General features: G+C 33.5%; 1 protein-coding gene, 1 long non-coding RNA gene and 1 other non-coding gene across 8 annotated transcripts in view; 1 reads left to right on the top strand and 2 right to left on the bottom strand.

Annotated features, from left to right (window-relative positions):
* Positions 1–5306, top strand: part of LOC147831300 (uncharacterized) — a 44635-nt gene extending 39329 nt beyond the window's left edge. For all 4 annotated transcript variants that reach the window (XR_015523594.1, XR_015523595.1, XR_015523592.1 and 1 more), the window contains 2 exons: positions 1577–1707; positions 2095–5306. This is a non-coding gene — a transcript (uncharacterized LOC147831300). The remainder of the gene's footprint in view (positions 1–1576; positions 1708–2094) is intronic.
* ttll10 (tubulin tyrosine ligase-like family, member 10) overlaps positions 1–17756 on the bottom strand; it is a 72120-nt gene that overhangs the window by 36886 nt on the left and 17478 nt on the right. The window lies entirely within an intron of this gene.
* LOC147838213 (uncharacterized) lies at positions 1579–6014 on the bottom strand. The gene is made up of 2 exons (XR_015523597.1): positions 3389–6014; positions 1579–3195 (listed from the first exon to the last, which is right to left on the bottom strand). It is a non-coding gene; the product is annotated as an uncharacterized LOC147838213 (long non-coding RNA).

Raw genomic sequence — 17756 nt, 5'->3', positions numbered from 1 at the left:
AGGAGGACTCCGCTTCTCCATAGAAGGTGAACTAAAGCCCACTTGGCCTTTGCAAATGCTCATCTGGACAAAGACGACTTCTGGTCTTCTGTTTTATAGTCAATTGAAACAAAAATTTAACTATTTGCCCAAAATGATGTAGCCTTCATTTGGCATATAAAAGGAGAAGCCTTTTACCTCAAAAACACCAACCCCACTGTCAAACATGGTGGTGGAAACCTAATGTTTTGCAGCCAGTGAACCTAATCATAATAAACAGCGCCATGAAAAAGGAGCACTACATCATAATTCTCAACAACAACATCAAGCAGTCTGCAGAAAAAACTTGGCCTTGGGCACCAGTGGACATTTCAGCATCACAACAAGTCAAGAAAGTGGTAAAGAAATGGATGGCAGACAAAAATATTAACGTTTTGCAGTGGCCCAGCCAGAGTCCTGACTTGAATTCAATTGAGAATTTGTGGAGGGAGCTAAAGATCAGCATTATGGCAAGAAGACCCTCCAACCAGAAAGAGTTGAACCTCATTGCTAAAGATGAATGGGCAAAAAGCTGGTCAGCAATTATAGTTTGACTGATGAAAAAGTTGAAGGCTTTTCTTTAGATTATTGAGAAGGGTATGAATAATTTTGGGCATTCTACTTTTTTGTTTAAATGTAAATTAAAGCTGGGAAACCTTTTTTTCCAAAATAAAGCCAAGATGATGTAAGGAATATATATATATATATATATATATATACAGTTGAAGTCAGAATTATTAACCCCCCTGAATTATGAGCCCCCATTACTTTTTTCCTCAATTTCTGTTTAACGGAGTGCAGATTTTTTTCAACACATTTCTAAACGTAATAGTTTTAAATACTCATTTCTAATAACTGATTTATTTTATCTTTGTCATGGTGACAGTACATAATATTTGACTAGATATTTTCAAGACACTTCTATACAGATTAAAGTGACATTTAAAGGATAAACTAGGTTAATTAGGTTAACTAGGCAAGTTAGGGTAGTTAGGCAAGTTATTGTATAACTATGGTTTGTTCTGTAAAATGGTGTTTAAAAAATGTAAAACTTTTTTTTTCTAGTCGAAAGACTTTTTCCAGAAGAAAAAAAATATTTTCAGACATACTGTGAAAATTTCCTTACTTAAACATCATTTGGGAAATATTTAAAAAGGAAAAAAAAAAGATTCAAAGAGGGCTAATAATTCTGACTTCAACTGTATATATACATTGTCCTTTCAAATTAATTTGGTTTGGGTTTACTTAGTTTTGCACCCTAATCTTAAATTGTGTTATTAAATTAGTTCCAGTTTTAAACTAATCGAAATTGAAACCAAAAAAGATTTGCACAAATATCTCTTGTACAATATCTTACATAAAGTATAATTCGCCAATGTGGGCATAATGTAATAGTGTACTCATTTATGCTGGCCACAATTTATGTATTGTATATTTCATACATTTTCGAGGAACATCTACAAATGCAATACTCTTTCATTTCAAAGGAAGAAAAAAAATGGGTAAATGTAACTTCTAGTTAGTCATTGACTCTCATACCATGTTCCCTGTGATACAGTATTTCTTGATCAGCGGAGCAGAGAAGTGCTGCACTAAGGTAAACGGGGACAAAGGGCCGAATCCATTAAGCGGCCGTCCGGCTACAGAGGGCCCCCGGTGTGACTGCAAGGAAATTGACCTGTCTAAAAGGTTTGCTTTGTTTAGCATTCTTTCATTTGCATTCCAAATGAGGTTTGAGAGTGAACCGGCCAGGCACAACCAAAACTCATTTGGGTAGAGATAGATATCAGCCACGGCTGTCACGCAAGGCTAGCGGGGAGAAGAGACTTCAGCTCCTTTTCCAGAAGAATTATAGACTTCTGCAATCACTGCGAGGTGTTCATTGTGTTCAATTTCATGTTTTGTTGTACCGCACGTCAATCACTGGCTGCAGCAATGACACATAGTAAAGCTGATGTGTTGGCAGAGGCACACACTTATTTACTTACACATGTTCTGCGCAAGATAGACAGCGGATGAACATAAACAATGTAAATGTGTAGTGACTTGCTGTTTTTCATACTGGTTTGCATTTAGGGCTGCGAATGGACACCAGCAATGAGTCACTGTTCGCTGGAGAGAAAAAACAACAAATGACTCCACAAAGTCCATGCAGTTGCTTTACTCCTTTCGACCTGAACATCTCACACTTACAATGGCAGGACCTGTTGATGAGGAAGTATTCTACAGACGAGATGTAAATCAATATTTTTTTGTCACACTTTTGGTGAATTAATGACTCTTAGTTTCACGAATTCTACAAAATAAAACCTTATCTATCGTTCAACAAGTACATAATAAGTAAAAAGCTTTTAGTAAACATCAAATATAGAACAAAGTCAAATCTGCTTATGTATAATACAGTAGTTATGGGCGTAAAAAATTATGTACTGTATATAGTGATAAAAAAAACAAAATAGGTAACACTTTAGGTTTAAAGGTGCAATAGGAAATCTTGGAAAATGCTAATGTTAGCCTGATAGCACTGAAAGCCTACATCCCACACTGCAAATCGTCATCCAAAGCTAGACGTAACCTTAATGTGCATTAGACAACATCACTACAATATATCACATAACATTCACCAGAGTGAAAACTTTGTAGGACATTTAATAATTATTAGCCGATAATGTAATTTTTTCTGAACAGTGTGTGCAGAGGTATGCTATTACATATTTTGATCGGCAGGTAGTACAACCTATCATAATGTTCAGACCAAACCTTTTGATTGGACAAACATTTCTTGCTCTTACACCTTCCACAGAATATTCAAATACATTAGGACTTCATTTAATGATTGCTTTCAGGATGTGAAGAGACTTTCTATCAGGATAATGAAAACGATTTCTGAAGATGTATCACAACTTTAACTAATGGCTTATAACCTTTAACTAGTGGCTTATAGCCCATTATTAAGATATTGGTTGTTTATTTGTACTTATTGTACATATTCTGCATGATTATACTCTAGTCCTACCTAATACCCAACTACTATCTTAATATAATTAATAAGCAGCAAATTAGTAGTTTAAAATCTAAAAAAAAGTCATATTAAAAGTCATATAAAAAGGCAGAGGTCATATTTAATGGTTTGGTAATAACAATTGTATCTTACAATAAAGTTTGACAGGAAAGAAGCTGCTTTAACTTGGTCTGTTAGATCTTGACTAGTTTTTACTTTTTTACATACAACATAACACTGGCTTAAATGAATAGTTTACCCCAAAATTAAAAATCTGTCAGAATTTGATCACTCCCCCTTTGTTCAAACCCTGAATCTGAAAACAAAAGAAGATATTCTGAAGAATGTTGGAAACCGGTAGCCATTAACTTATAATAGTATTTATTCCATACTATGGATGCCAATGGTTACCTGTTTTTTTAACATTCTTCACAATATCTTCTTCTGTGTTCAATAGAAATAGAAACTCATTCAACTTTTTTACCGCAAATTATGGATAAGTCAGTTTGAGTCAGACTTATGTAATTTGTCTTTTCCTTCTCATTTAACTTCCTGTCTCCTTTCTATAAACGCGCAAAATAAAACAAGCCTTCAGCATGAATGCTGTACTGTGATTGTTTTCTTTACCAGCTTCATTTCGATCAACACCTGTTGCGTTCGTTCTCTCAGTCTCTCACACTCCATTTGCTTTGCCTTTGTTTTTTGGTGAGTTCGACTCCGGTGTAATTACAGAGTTGTGTGTGTTGTCTAAGCGGGAAATGAGAGCTTAGCCCAGATGGGTCAATACATAAGTCTCTTGTTCAGTAAATTTATTTATTTTGTTCTGAAACAAAGAACATCTGCCTGGATGACTTTTCTAAATTTTAGTGATTGCAAATGATTTGGTTTTTTATTCTTTAAACAGGAAATTAAGCCTTTGAATTACATTTCAACACTTCTGTAATGACGCAGTGAGAACAAAAAGCAAAGATAGACAACTTTACTGATTCTTACTCCCTTTATTTAATCAGGACAAGTTTTCCAAGGGGTCGTTAAAGAAATTTGTTTCACAGGGGTATACCTTGCAATCCTGCCTGCAACCTCCTTGTTCCTCACACAACGTTATTAATAATTCCAGAGCAAATACCTACTATTGTGATTGTCTGACTGCTGATAATATTTTGAACTACCATCGATACTCTTACTACATGCACATTTTCTGCTTGGTGTGTGCCTTTCATTGCAGAAATGTGTTTACTGTACCTCTTAAGGCAACAACAAATCACCTTAATTTTGCTATACTAACAGAAACTCACATGCACAATTAAAATAGTTTGTCCAGCATGTTTACATTAACATAAGGAAACTACGATTTCAGCAAAATATTTTTATATTTATTTACAAATGAACATAAAACAGGAATTGTGTTTATTTGAGTACAGCATTTTGGGAGACTAAAAAAGCAGTAGCACATTATTTTGATGCTTCCTTTCCTTTTGCACATGTTGTTGTCAACAAGTTACATATATAATTCTTATTAGATTATTACTAAACAGCACATAGGCTCAATCCCAATTCTATTTCTCTACCCCTACCCTTTTCCCTTGGCCCATGAAACGAAGTGTGAAGGGGAAGGGCTTCAAAATGTACCCCTATAAAATGGGACAACACTACAACACCTGCACACGTCAGCATATGTCATCGCGATCTCTTGCCTCTATGAGATCGACGATCACGACTATACTGTAATTATTCCAGTTGTGTTTTTTTTTTTTTGGTATTTATCTTCATGAAATCACTGAAGACAACAATATCATGTTATGATGATGACATATGTTATCATGATGACAATAAGATCGTAACTGTACTGTGCATTCACACAGTGGCCATATTCATCTATGTTAACACACAAAAACAACATTAAAATTATACCAGACACTATGAAAAGCCCATTCCCAGCCACTAGACTTTTCTGACAGGGTATTTATTTTTTTTAAAGCATAACGGTAACAAAAACACAGTTATGAACGTATTAAAAGATATGCTTGTTTGGTGTAAAAATTCATAATGACAAAAAAATACTAATTTGTGCATGCCCTGACTTCCGTGTGCATTGGGTCTTCATTTGTGCTGATATCGCTCCACCAACAGACATTTTCCTAACTATACGAAATTTTCCATGTAGATGTCCACTTAACTTCTAGTTCTAGTAAATTGAAACTGTGTCAGTCCAGTTTTCAGAGTTGAAATTCAGTTTAGTTCAAACATTGAAGTTCAAACACTGAAGAGCAAATGCATCAACGCCATCAAAAAAAAAGTCAAAAAGGTCATTTACGAAAATGGATTATTAAAAACAAAAGGGACTAAGCCTAAAAGAAATTAATGAATGATGATTGAAAACAATATGGCTGTCAATAATACGTGACTACAGGGTTGCATCCGAAACTACCTACTGTACTACACAGTAGATACTGCATTTGAATTTAAATGTACTACTTAGCAGTTAAAAAATTAAGTTCTATACAGTATAAATGGAATTTGCATGTCCTACATCCACCATTTTGTCATGATCACGTGGCCTACAAACGTCAGTTGCGTAGCTTTACACCCATTTATGAATTCTCTCACAGGGCATCATGGCATAGCACAGCTTTGTACTTCAGAATCTTGCTGGAAGTAGTAGGTTATCCAGGTACTTCTCGCATATTGTTTTCGAATTTTATGAATTCCAACATACACTCTGCTTTCGTACTGATTTTAGCGTACTATATAGTAGGTGGTTTCAGACGTAGCCCAGGGGCCTCATGTATGAAGACTTGCGTTGAATTCATACTAAAACATTGCATACGCATAAAGCCGTAAATGTGCGCACGCACTAAAAAATTCAGATGTATGATACCAAATGCATATTCTCTTTGTACATCCGACTAAACGTGAAGCTGAACGCACGAGCGCAAAACACCTACCTGCCTCCTCCCCCTAATAAATATGGTAATGACTCTACTTTGGCAAATCCAAATGTAAAAAAGCAATGTCAAAAGCAAGCAAAAAGAAAAACTTTGAACAGAATGTGAATTGGAGGTGCTCCTATCAGAGGTAGACCAGAGAACAACAGTGTTATTTTCAAGTTTGTTGTTGGAATGAGCTAGTTGAGTGATTTCCTTCCGTTTGATCGACAGGGACAACAAGGAAAAGAGAGCTGACATGAGCAGCGTGAGTGGCGTATATCGTAAAGCGCATAGCAACATGTTTTGACACTCTAATTCATGAACCCGGTTCAAATCCAGCATCTGATGAACTCATTATTCCTTTTTTCCCCATTACATATGAGATTTTGCTTACTCTTCATCACGAGGAAAACAAGAAGAAATCATTAATAAGTGTGTGTATTATGTTACGCGCATTGAAGCATCACATATTATTTGCACATTTATTGAATGGAAATGTTTCGTAGCCTATGCAAATTCATCTTAAGATGGCGCCTTTATAGCATTGTGCGTGCAGTCAGGCACGTGCACACATAGGGCTCAACCTGTGCAGTGCACATGCCCATTTTAGTCTTGGATAGAAAGTGCCCTTCCAAAATGATCTGTACTGCCCCAGGACCCCCCACCCCTCCAATGCCCCGTTCAAAGATACTTTGTAGTGTGCAATTTAACACAATTGCCTCTAGGAGTCGCCAATGGAAATGAAACAAACACACAAAAGAAATACACATATGCCAGACATGAAATTGGTATGGACCAACACACATTCTCACGTTCATTTCATCATTAGTTAATCCAAACGCGAGCGTGAAATCTGGCTTACGCAAATTTTTTGTGCGTACGCAGCATTGATACATGAGGCCCCAGGACTGTACTGTTTGTGCAGAGTCACATAATGTTACATTATAGTATGACAGCACCAACTACTGGCCTGGCATGCGCAATACAGCACGATCCATTGTTTTCCTTGATCTGTGTGAACAAGGATCTTTTAAAAAACATTGTTAACTGTACGCAAAACTTTGCAAAAACACAAAATTAAAAACTTCTAATTTTATTTACTACTATTTTCTGATAGCTTTTGCAATACAGTTCATGCCAACTACTGGTTTGAGATGAGCCATAAAGTGTAATGTTTACATTTTGTCATGAAATATTTACTTTTATTTAAAATTATTGAGTTATTTTATTAATTATTTATTATTTACAATATTTCTGAATGTATAGAATGAAGGAAAATATTGTTTTATAAAAAGTCTTGGGCGTCATGGTTGGTCAGTGGGTAGAACGATCGCCTCACAGCAAGAAGATTGCTGGTTTGAGCTTCAGCTGGGTCAGTTGGAATTTCTGTGTGGAGTTAGTATGTTCTCCTTGTGTTCACGTGGGTTTCCCCTGGGTGCTCTGGTTTCCCTCACAAGGCCAAAGACATGTGGCACAGGTGAATTGGGTAGGCTAAATTGTCCGTAGTGTACGAGTGTGAATGAGTGTGTATGGATGTTTCCCAGTTATGCGTTGCAGCTGGAAGGGTATCCACTGTGTAAAACATATGCTGTATAAGTTGGCAGTGCATTCCACAGTGGCGAACCCTGATTAATAAAGGGACTTAGCCAGAAAGAAAATGAATGAATGAATGAAAAAAGTCACAAATGCAGAATTTTCAGCTTCAGCTATTGCACTTAAAACATTCTTTTATGAAGTGTGTGATGTTTACAGTTTCAATGTGAAAAGAAGAATAGAAATCATTATCAAGTCAAAAATTCAGAAAAAAAGAGCTGTTTGTTTTTCTCTGTAATGCCTCAACTCAACGTAATGTTTATGGTCTCGAGCTGCATTGTCAAATTTCTACAGTTGGAGCGTCAACTTCCCCTCCTGCACCATGAAAAGCTTCTCCCCCCTGAGGAAATTCACCAGGGGATAGAGGTTTGAGGGGAGGCATAAACGAATAAGCAACCGCAGCCTTGCTCTGACTTGCCATGCATTACCTTCATTGGGTAATTGGCCTCCAGGGATTGTGGGTGTAGCATGTGTGTGTGTGTCACTGAGTCTGTCTGTGTGTCCCCAAGGAGAAGTTGCCATAGGAAAAGAAAAAAAAAGGATCAGACCTACCAATTAATGATGCACCTTTCCCCTCACAACACACTGGTTAACACATCAAACCGGAATCTGCTTGACCACTCACTCACAAAATGACAATAGAAATATTTCAGCAAATATTTTTTGCTGTCAAAGAGTTTGAGTTAAATGGAAAGTTTTGAAAAAGCTGGCGCTTTATTATGGCTCGATTCATTTTAGGTTTTGCTGGCAGTCAGTCATGATGGATGTTGGGCAAAATGGGTGTCACTTTAGACAGGTGCTGAAACTGACTTCTTCCCTCGATATAAATGGTTGTCAAAATTTGTTTACATGATTTAGTGGAAAAACTACTGAAACTGAATAGCCATTTGATTTAGCAGATTTAATGGTATAAAAATATTTTTTCTTCTGGAAAAAGTTGTATCTGTTTTATTTCGGCTAGAAAAAAAGCTGTTTTTAACTTTTTAAACAACATTTTAAGGACACATTTATTAGCCCCTTTAAGCTAATTTAGTTTCGATAGTCTACAGAACAAACCATCATTTTACAATAACTTGCCTAATTACCTTAACCTGCCTAGTTACCTAATTAACCTAGTTAAACCTTTAAATGTCACTTTAAGCTGTATAGAAGAGTCTTGAAAAAAATCTAGTCAAATGTTATTTACTGTCATCACGGCAAAGATAAAAGAAATCAGTTATTAGAAATTAGTTATTAAAACTATTATGTTTAGAAATTAGTTAAAAAAAATCTTCTCTCCGTGAAACAGAAATTGGAGAAAAAATAAACAGGGGGGCTAATAATTCTGACTTCAGCTGTATATGGGTTCATAATATATATATATATATATATATATATATATATATATATATATATATATATATATATATATAGTCAAGCGTTGTAAATTAACAAAATAATGGAATCTATTTAGGGATCACAGTGTAGCTTCAAAATCCTTAGTAATTATCATTTTAAATCCATCAAACCATTAGGTTTTACCTTTATTTGTTCAAAATATTTTTTTAAAAATGATTTAAAATAAATTACAATTAAGTATAATCATTTATTCCACACAATCGATTTGTGTTGAGACAACATGAACGAAGTCAACTTATTAGTTTTGACAAATGTAACTGGATTGAACCTAAAACAACTAAGTTGTCCTGAAATAATCTCAATAATTGTGTTGTTTTAGCTAATTTTAAATAGGTATTTTGTTCCAGTGTTGGGGAAAGTTTCTTTAGAGAGTAATGCATTACAATATTGAGTTACTCTCCAAAAAAAGAAACTAGTTGTGTAACTTAGTTATTGTTTTGGTAGGTAATGTGTTCTGTTACTTTTAAATTACTTTTGCGCTACTTTTATTACCTGGCTGAGGCTTGATCTCTTTCAGAACTTATTTTTTTCTTTCATTTTTTGTTGATAGAAGAGCTCTGCAATTAACAATTAAACCTACACCTAAAAAACTACACCTATCTTTATAATAACAAATTTAAAAAAATGTTTTAGAATAATGTTTTTTGAGAAATTCCTGACCCAAGAGCTGTACATGCTGTATATACAGATTATTGAAAGTTTAAAGCAATGCGTTTGCTATTTTTGTACTATTTCTTTTAAGTAAAATCATTTCCATTCAAACAATCTACTTTTCCTGCGTTCAAAAAAAAAAAAAACAGATTCTCTCATTGACCACGTGATTAATTGTAACTAATTAAAAAAAAAAAAAAAGCTAATTAATTAAACTAAAAACTAACTTGCAATACATTTTCAAAAAAGTAACTTATATTTTACCTTTTATTTCTTAAAAGTAATGTTACTTTGCTCATTACTTAGAAAAAAACTTGTGTTATTTGTTATGCGCTACTCCAACACTGGTTTCAGCAAACATAATTTCTCCAAAAATATATGCGCTGCTCTGAACAATTATATAAATATTCTTTTAGCAAAAGTTATATAAAACACACAAAAATGATGCTTGCTGTTTGCTTAAACTACTTAATACTTAAAAATAAGTAACTACTTAAAATAAGCTGAAAGAACACAATTCTTGAGTTTTTCATAGCGGCCAACTTAATTGTTTTATGTGTAATCCTCTTAAAATTGTTTAAAAAAAAAAAAAAAAAAAAAAACGAATAAGTTAACTTAATTCCTTCATGTTGTTCAAACACTTTGTGTGGAAGCCATCACTTTTATACTTTTATAACATCACTTTTATGTAATCATAATTAATGAAACATTACAGAATATTACATTTTAGCCTATTAAAAGACTTATTATGAAATATAATATAAAACTATTTTTACAATATTATTTTTTTATTGTATTTTTAACTGTTTTAATTGTATTTAAAACAGCCAGTGTGAGCATTAAACACTTCTTTCAAAATAATAATAATAATAATGATTAATAATAATGATTAATAATAATATTATTATTAATAAAATAATAATAAATGTACTGCTATAACGTGTGCCTAATAAATGTTAAACAAACGGTCTGGCTTACAACAATAGCCATTTTAGTCAATTCTATCTCTTTCAGTGAACTGCAATGAACTGGATAATGCTAAATCAAATATGTTTAAATATCAGACTTCACCCACCACCTGATAAAAACAATTCCATTTAAATTCAAAGCAACCCAGCTCTATATTATATTGACTCCATGCACACATTACGAAAAAAAAGCCTCCGTTTGCCGGTATGACCATCAACAGACCATCAAACACACCTGTGTCTGGCCTGTTTTATGTCAACTAACATAATGAGGGAAAAACAAGAGCGAAGGAGTTTGTTTGTAAAACGAGGCTGGCTGTTGTCCTGCAGGTCTCTTCTTCTATTGTTTTGGCTAAAAGCCTTCTCTGCTCACTCAGCTTTCAGGCACACATTGCATTGTCAAACTCTGTGTGCTTTTCAGGGGACGATGCTTCGATCAGCCATTACAACAAACTACTACTATTATTACACACCTGCCGGCACAATCATTTTAACAGAGTGTTTGCTTTATTTTATTTGCGGACAACATCAGAGGCTATTGGGCTGTATGATGCTGCATTTGTGTCTTTGTTTATAATGATTAGGGATCAACTAAATGTCAGGGCTCATTTATGCTAGAAATGCAACCTGCCAGAAATCGGAAATTGCCAGTTTTCTGCTTAATATTCATGATCGCCATTTGTTTTATTTTCATTTCTATTATTGTAATTTGCTTTATTATTTTAATTTGTCTTATTTTTAAATATTTGTATGCATGTTTGTACTGAGGGGCTAGAATAAAAAGAGTTTTAAATTTTTTAAAAACCATTTTAAGGTCAATATTATTAGCCCCTTTAAGCTATATTTTTTTGCGATAGTCTACAGAACAAACCATAGTTATACAATAACTTGCCTAATTATCCTAACCTGTCTAGTTAACCTAATTAACCTAGTTAAGCCTTTACATGTCACTTTAAGTCTTGTCTTTAAGTCTTGAAAATTATCAAGTAAAATATTATTTACTGTCATTATGGCAAAGATAAAATAAATCAGTTATTAGAAATGAGTAATTAAAATGTTTAGAAATGTGCTGAAATTGGGGAAAAATTAAACGGGGCTAATAATTCAGGGGAACAACTTCAACTTCAACTGTATGCATGTTAGAATTCTGTCAAGTCACAATCAACAAATCCTTATTTGCTTTCGCGTTTTCTAGTATGTTATTAGGACTTTATCACTTTTTTATCACTTTTGTCACTTTATAATAATTATCATGTTTACAAGCCTTTCGCACTATATACTGTTTTGAATTATATTGTATTTTTTGCACTATATACTGTGTTGCATCTGCACAAATCTGGTTTGCACTCCTTGTCATATGCCCTTAAGTTAATTTTTTTTACTTATATTTTTAGATTACATTATATGTAATATACAATGTAATTTATTTTTTAAATTGTAATTATATATATATATATATATATATATATATATATATATATATATATATATATATATATATATATATATATATATATATTTATATATACACACATACATACATACATACATGTATACACACACACACACACACACACACACACACACACACACACACACACACACATATATATATATATATATATATATATATATATATATATATATATATATATATATATATATATATATATATATATATATATATATATATATATATATACACGCAATTTGGATTATCTGTTTGTCCTGTACATGTGGCTGAGTTAACAGTAAAGCTGACTGTAACTTCTTGTTCACTCAACTTTTGAAAACATCAGCTGCACTGACCTAAAATTATTTGTCAGTAAAAACATTTAGTTGGGGTAGCATAAGATTATTTATTAGTTTTCTGTAGAGGTGAACTAATCTGTAACAAAACTTTTTAGGTTGTGCCAACATTTTTTGTCTGCAGAATAGGAATGCCTGAAGTTGAGGGGACAACATTTTTTTGTTATTTCCTTTTGTTTTTTCTCATGTACTCAACACTTTTTTCACCTTTATTGATAGGACAGAAGAGAGTATAGACAGGAAAGCGTAGGGAGAGGAGAGAGGGGAAGGATTGGTATAGGACCATGGGGCAGGAATCTAACTCGGGTCTCTGTGAACACCAGAGTGCCATGTGTCAACGCACCACTACACCATCGGCGCCAACGTGTACTCAACTTTTGAAAACATCAGTTGTCCTGACCTAAAATGTCTGAAGTTGAGAGAACAAAAAACTCTTTTGGAAATTGGTACAAAAGTCACCTTTCCACTGCAAACGACATTCAGTCACGACTGTCGGAATACGTGCAGTCGCACAGAATTTTCAGTTTTGTTGTGCACCATGGGAAAGAAGCAGGATTCTCACGGTGTGCGAAATAAAGGAGGGCAAATGCATGAGCCTTTATTCTCCGTCTGTTCACTATGGTTGAATGAATGAATGAATGAATACTAGAAATTCATAGACCACTAAACATTTTGGAGGAAATGTGGGAATGAGTTTTGATTACTCATTTATGAATAGAAATGCTTTTTATTATAAACTATTTGATTAAAAAATAACGAAAAAACTGTTTCTCATCTCGTTTGCACAGATCTGCTTAGACAACACTGAAATACATCACATCCAGTCGACCAGTCGCATACAGTCTAGTTGCAAGAGTTTAAATATTTTAACGTATCCGCAGCTCAATCCGATCCAAATTTAGCATACGGAGATGATCAGAACTCCATGCAGCTCCTGGACTACTCTCCATTAGAAATGAATGACTTCCAGTCTGTCGCTTGTCGGTTGATGTGTGCAGTGGAAAGGCGGCTTAAGAAATAATACATTATCAAAACAAACAAACATAGGTCAATTGAAAAAAACAGGAAGGCATTCATATGTGAAGCGTTACAAAGCATTTTTCCCTGTTTGTCCTGCCATGTTTTGATCCTTGTCTTGTTTATCGTTATTGTTGTTTTACCTCCTGTCTTGTTTCTAATTCTGTGTCTAATAAGTGTTTTGTTAACATTTGTCTCTGTTTTAGTTTTTGTTTTCAATTGAACTATGCTTGTTTTGATAATGTACAGGGTGGGCCATTTATATGGATTATATGGCCCCCTCACATATACTTATGTGCCACAAACAGGACGTTAATATCACCAACCATTCCCATTTTATTAAGGTGCATCCATTTAATGGCCCAACCTGTATTATTTCTTAGTACCAGTTTCCACAAGAGTTTTTTTGTTGTCAACTTCAGACGTTTTAGGTCAGTGCAACTGATATTTTCAAAAGTTGAGTAACAATGGTGGTTAGTGCATCGACACATGGCACAGCGACCTGAGTTTGATTTCCACCTTGAGGTCTTATTCCGATCCTTCCCATCTCTCCTATCCCCACACTTTCCTGTCTATATTCTCTACTGTCCTATCAATTAAAGGTGAAAAAATAAAATAAAAATGTTGAGTACACGAAAGAAAATTAGGATAGTTTTTTTTGTTCACTTAATTTAAGGCATTTCTGTTTTGCGGCCAATAATTTTCAGTTGGCACAACTTAAAAAGTTTTGTTACAGAGTAGTTCATCTCTCCAGAAAACTAATAAATAATCTTATGTTAACCCAATTAAATGTTTTTGTATCACTGACAAATAATTTTAGCTCAGTGCAGCTTATGTTTACAATAGTTGAGTGAACAAGGAAAAGCGAAAGGAAATAAGGATTTGTTTTTTTGTTGAGCTGACTTAAAAAAATGTTTACAGTGTAGGGACTTAACGCAATAATAATAATAACAATTCCTTACATTTATCTAGCACTTTTCTGGGCTCTTAAAGTGCTTTAAACTATGGGGGGTCTCCTCCTAATCTCCTCAATCTCAGAGCAATTCAAAACTTTTTGATTTAGTGGCTTGTTCGTATTAATTTGTACAAATTGCATTCAACTTACACTTTGGCGTCAAAAAACACGCCAAAAATCAAGTCCAGATATCTATGTTTTTTATGCCAATGTTAGATGTCAATTTGAGGTTGGTTTGACATTAACGTAGACAATTGTTATCAAATCTGGATTATTTCTAGCTTTAGAACTATAATAAAATTCAGAAAGCTGTACTACAATTGGTTAATTTTCCTGTAAAAATTTTAAACAAAAAGGTAATTGGTATCCAAACTGGTGTATTTGTCTGTAAAAACCTGCTATTCTTAACCATGAAAAAATGAAGATATTGCTATTATGGATCAACGAAACATCAAGGTTGATTACAGCGAATATCAGAAATGTCAGTGTTTATTTCGGCTTGAGGAGAGCCTTTGAGCTCACAGATGGAGGAGCAGCAGAAGGGCTCATAATGATGCAAGATGTGTTTGTGAGACTTTGTTTGCCCACAGGGAGTTCTGAACACAAGGAGACAGACTCGTCCACAGGCCCCGCTGGACCTGTAACCATGGAGGATGCTGGAGGTACAGGACACGTGCATGTGTAAGTAGATGAGGCTCAGAAACATTAGAAACAGAATGCAATGGCCATCACAATGAAAATGCCACTTGGGAGGATGCTGAGGGCAAGAAAGTAAATGCAGAAACATATAAGAAGATCTTTAAAATCCATAACAAGGTCGCTGAGATATTTTTTGAATAATAACTGTGAATATCTTTAACCAAGATCAAGAGTGAAATGTGTGTAAAAATGATGAATTGTGTGGTAAATGATCCTCATGCTCCATCTCTGCAAGAGCTAAGAGTTTAATGTTATGTGTATTTTAAAATAAAATGCAGTTTAATGTTTGAAAGAATAGAAAAAAACATCCATAAAATAATAGCTTTTTACAGTAAATGTAACATTTTATATAAAATTATCATAATAATAATAATAAAAATATTATTATTGTAATTAGATAAGGATCTTACAATTAGAAATGAAATTGTTCAAATTTGCAGACTGAATTAAACGTATTATTTACATCATCATCATAGTGATATTTCTTTGATTTATAGTTACAGCAATAGTTATTAGTTATTATACAGTATATACTTATTATTATTATTATTATTACTAGCAGTAGTAGTAGTAGTAGTAGTAGTAGTAGTAGTATTAATAATATTATATAAAATTGCCTAAATTTGAATTTTAAACACAATTAAACACTAAATTGAACTATATTAAATGTGTTATTATTATCAATAATATTAACACACAATACAATTATTATTGTAATATTCTTCTTATATATAATTGTTATAAATATTTTTACAATTATAATTCTTTAATTTTAATTTATTTTATAATGAGAACAACAATACAGCAGCAATAATAATAATAATAATAATAATAATAATAATAATAAGTATTATTATTATTATTATTATTATTATATTTGTTATTAATATTATAAACATTTCCCCAATTTATTCCTGCTGTTTCATAGTCAGTTAAAAAAATTATTTATGGATAGAACATTTTCCTCACTGGTAGTTGTGTGGCAGAAAGTTTTAGATTTAGTTTGTATCTTAAACACATCTTTGTTCTTAAAATTATTAAAAAACAACATGCAACTGATAAAAAAAGTTAAATTCCTTTAACAAATTTCTGACTGGCACCATGTGCAAAGAAACAGTAAGACATCACAAAGCAGAGTGTCTTCAATCAAGACCGTTTCTCAGAGCATTATTAGCAATCCCCAGAGCCGATGCTGCTTTCCTCTGGGTGATATCGATATTCACAGCAGTGAGAAATAGAAGGATCCTCATTACAGACAGATGGAAATGCCATTCAGATAAACTTCCAGATCTGCGACCTGACTAATGAATCTCAGTGTAAATCTATCAATGATTTGCTGATGAATCAAATAAACCAACACAGCACTGCGGGTTAGTGGCGTTGAGTGATAAATGCAACACACAATTACTCGATTGCAAACTTGATTTACATACAGATCGAACACACTGCATAGCTTAAGCAAGTTTCAGGTTTAAAAAAAAAAAAAGATGATAATGAGTCATTTTCATGAGTAGGAAATTTATACGGCTCAAGCAGCCCCTTATCATCAGTGATTTAGACAGTTCAAAAGCACAGGGAACCGACGGGCCCAATTAAAAGTGATTTACAGATGTGATCTAAGAACCAAACTCAGAAAATACGCAATTAATGGCTGAGCAACCAATTAGTAAAAATGTCTCTGAACTTTTGAGTTGCACAGAAATAGCATGAACACATGAAAAATTGATGTTGCTGAAACATAAATTTTACTAACGAACAGATGTCTGATAACATTTTTTTCCCACGAGTAACTTAAGTTTTTTTTTTTACTATATATTTATATAATATATGTACATGGTGCAACAGTACAAACCATACAACAGTAAAACCATTAATACATAGAGAAACACTCTTCTCAAGAGTTGGTTGATTTCTTCAGTAAATTAATAGACACTGTGACGACAACATGATTCCAGTTTGGATGTGGCAAATACTGATTAGGTGCCTGCTTGCTCACCAATTAGTTTAAAGCTTATAAATAAGAGTGTTGTGCTAGCTTCCGGAGGACGTGTGCTACCTGGCTGTCCTTGTGTCAAGACCATCTCTTTAATTCTGTAACCTTATGGTTTTGTTTGCCATTTTTTGTATCATGTAGTTAAAGTTAGTTGTGATTATATCTTAAGTTTTTTATTTATCCCTAGACATTTGTTTGTTCCTTGATTTGTTGTTTTATTAGTTTTACGTATAATAACTAAGTTGCATATAGATCCTTTTGTCGTCTGAGCTATTTTTTTGTTGCAACTCAAACGAGAGGGTCGTAACAACATTAAATGACTTTCCTGACGTAAATGCTACGTCGTACTACATACGTCTTACTGCTTCATTTTACTGACATCTTTCTGTGATTGAAACATCAATTAAACAGCCTCACAAGGATCTCATAAGGAAACATAACTATTTACACATTTCGTCAGTTTAATGGCTAATTGATAGGGAATTATGTAAAAGGAGGCATGGCACCAAAGTCCACCCCTAAACCCAACCATCATTGGGGACAAAATGACAAATTGTACGAATGAGATACAAATTAGCCACTAATTCAAAAAGTTGCTAGGAGATAGCATTGGATTAAACGATTAGGCTTGAGATGTTCTTTCATGTTTATTTGGTGGTATAACTAGTAGTAAAGATGAAGGAATTATTGCATTCACTTTAGCCGCTGAGGTGTTTATACAGCAATT

The sequence above is a fragment of the Danio rerio genome, chromosome 23 (assembly GCF_052040795.2).
Source record: "Danio rerio strain M-AB ecotype USA chromosome 23, GRCz13ab, whole genome shotgun sequence".
In the NCBI taxonomy this organism is placed as follows: domain Eukaryota; kingdom Metazoa; phylum Chordata; class Actinopteri; order Cypriniformes; family Danionidae; genus Danio; species Danio rerio.
The sequence above is the reverse complement of the archived record's forward strand: the minus strand, read 5'-3'. Positions and strand labels throughout refer to the sequence as shown.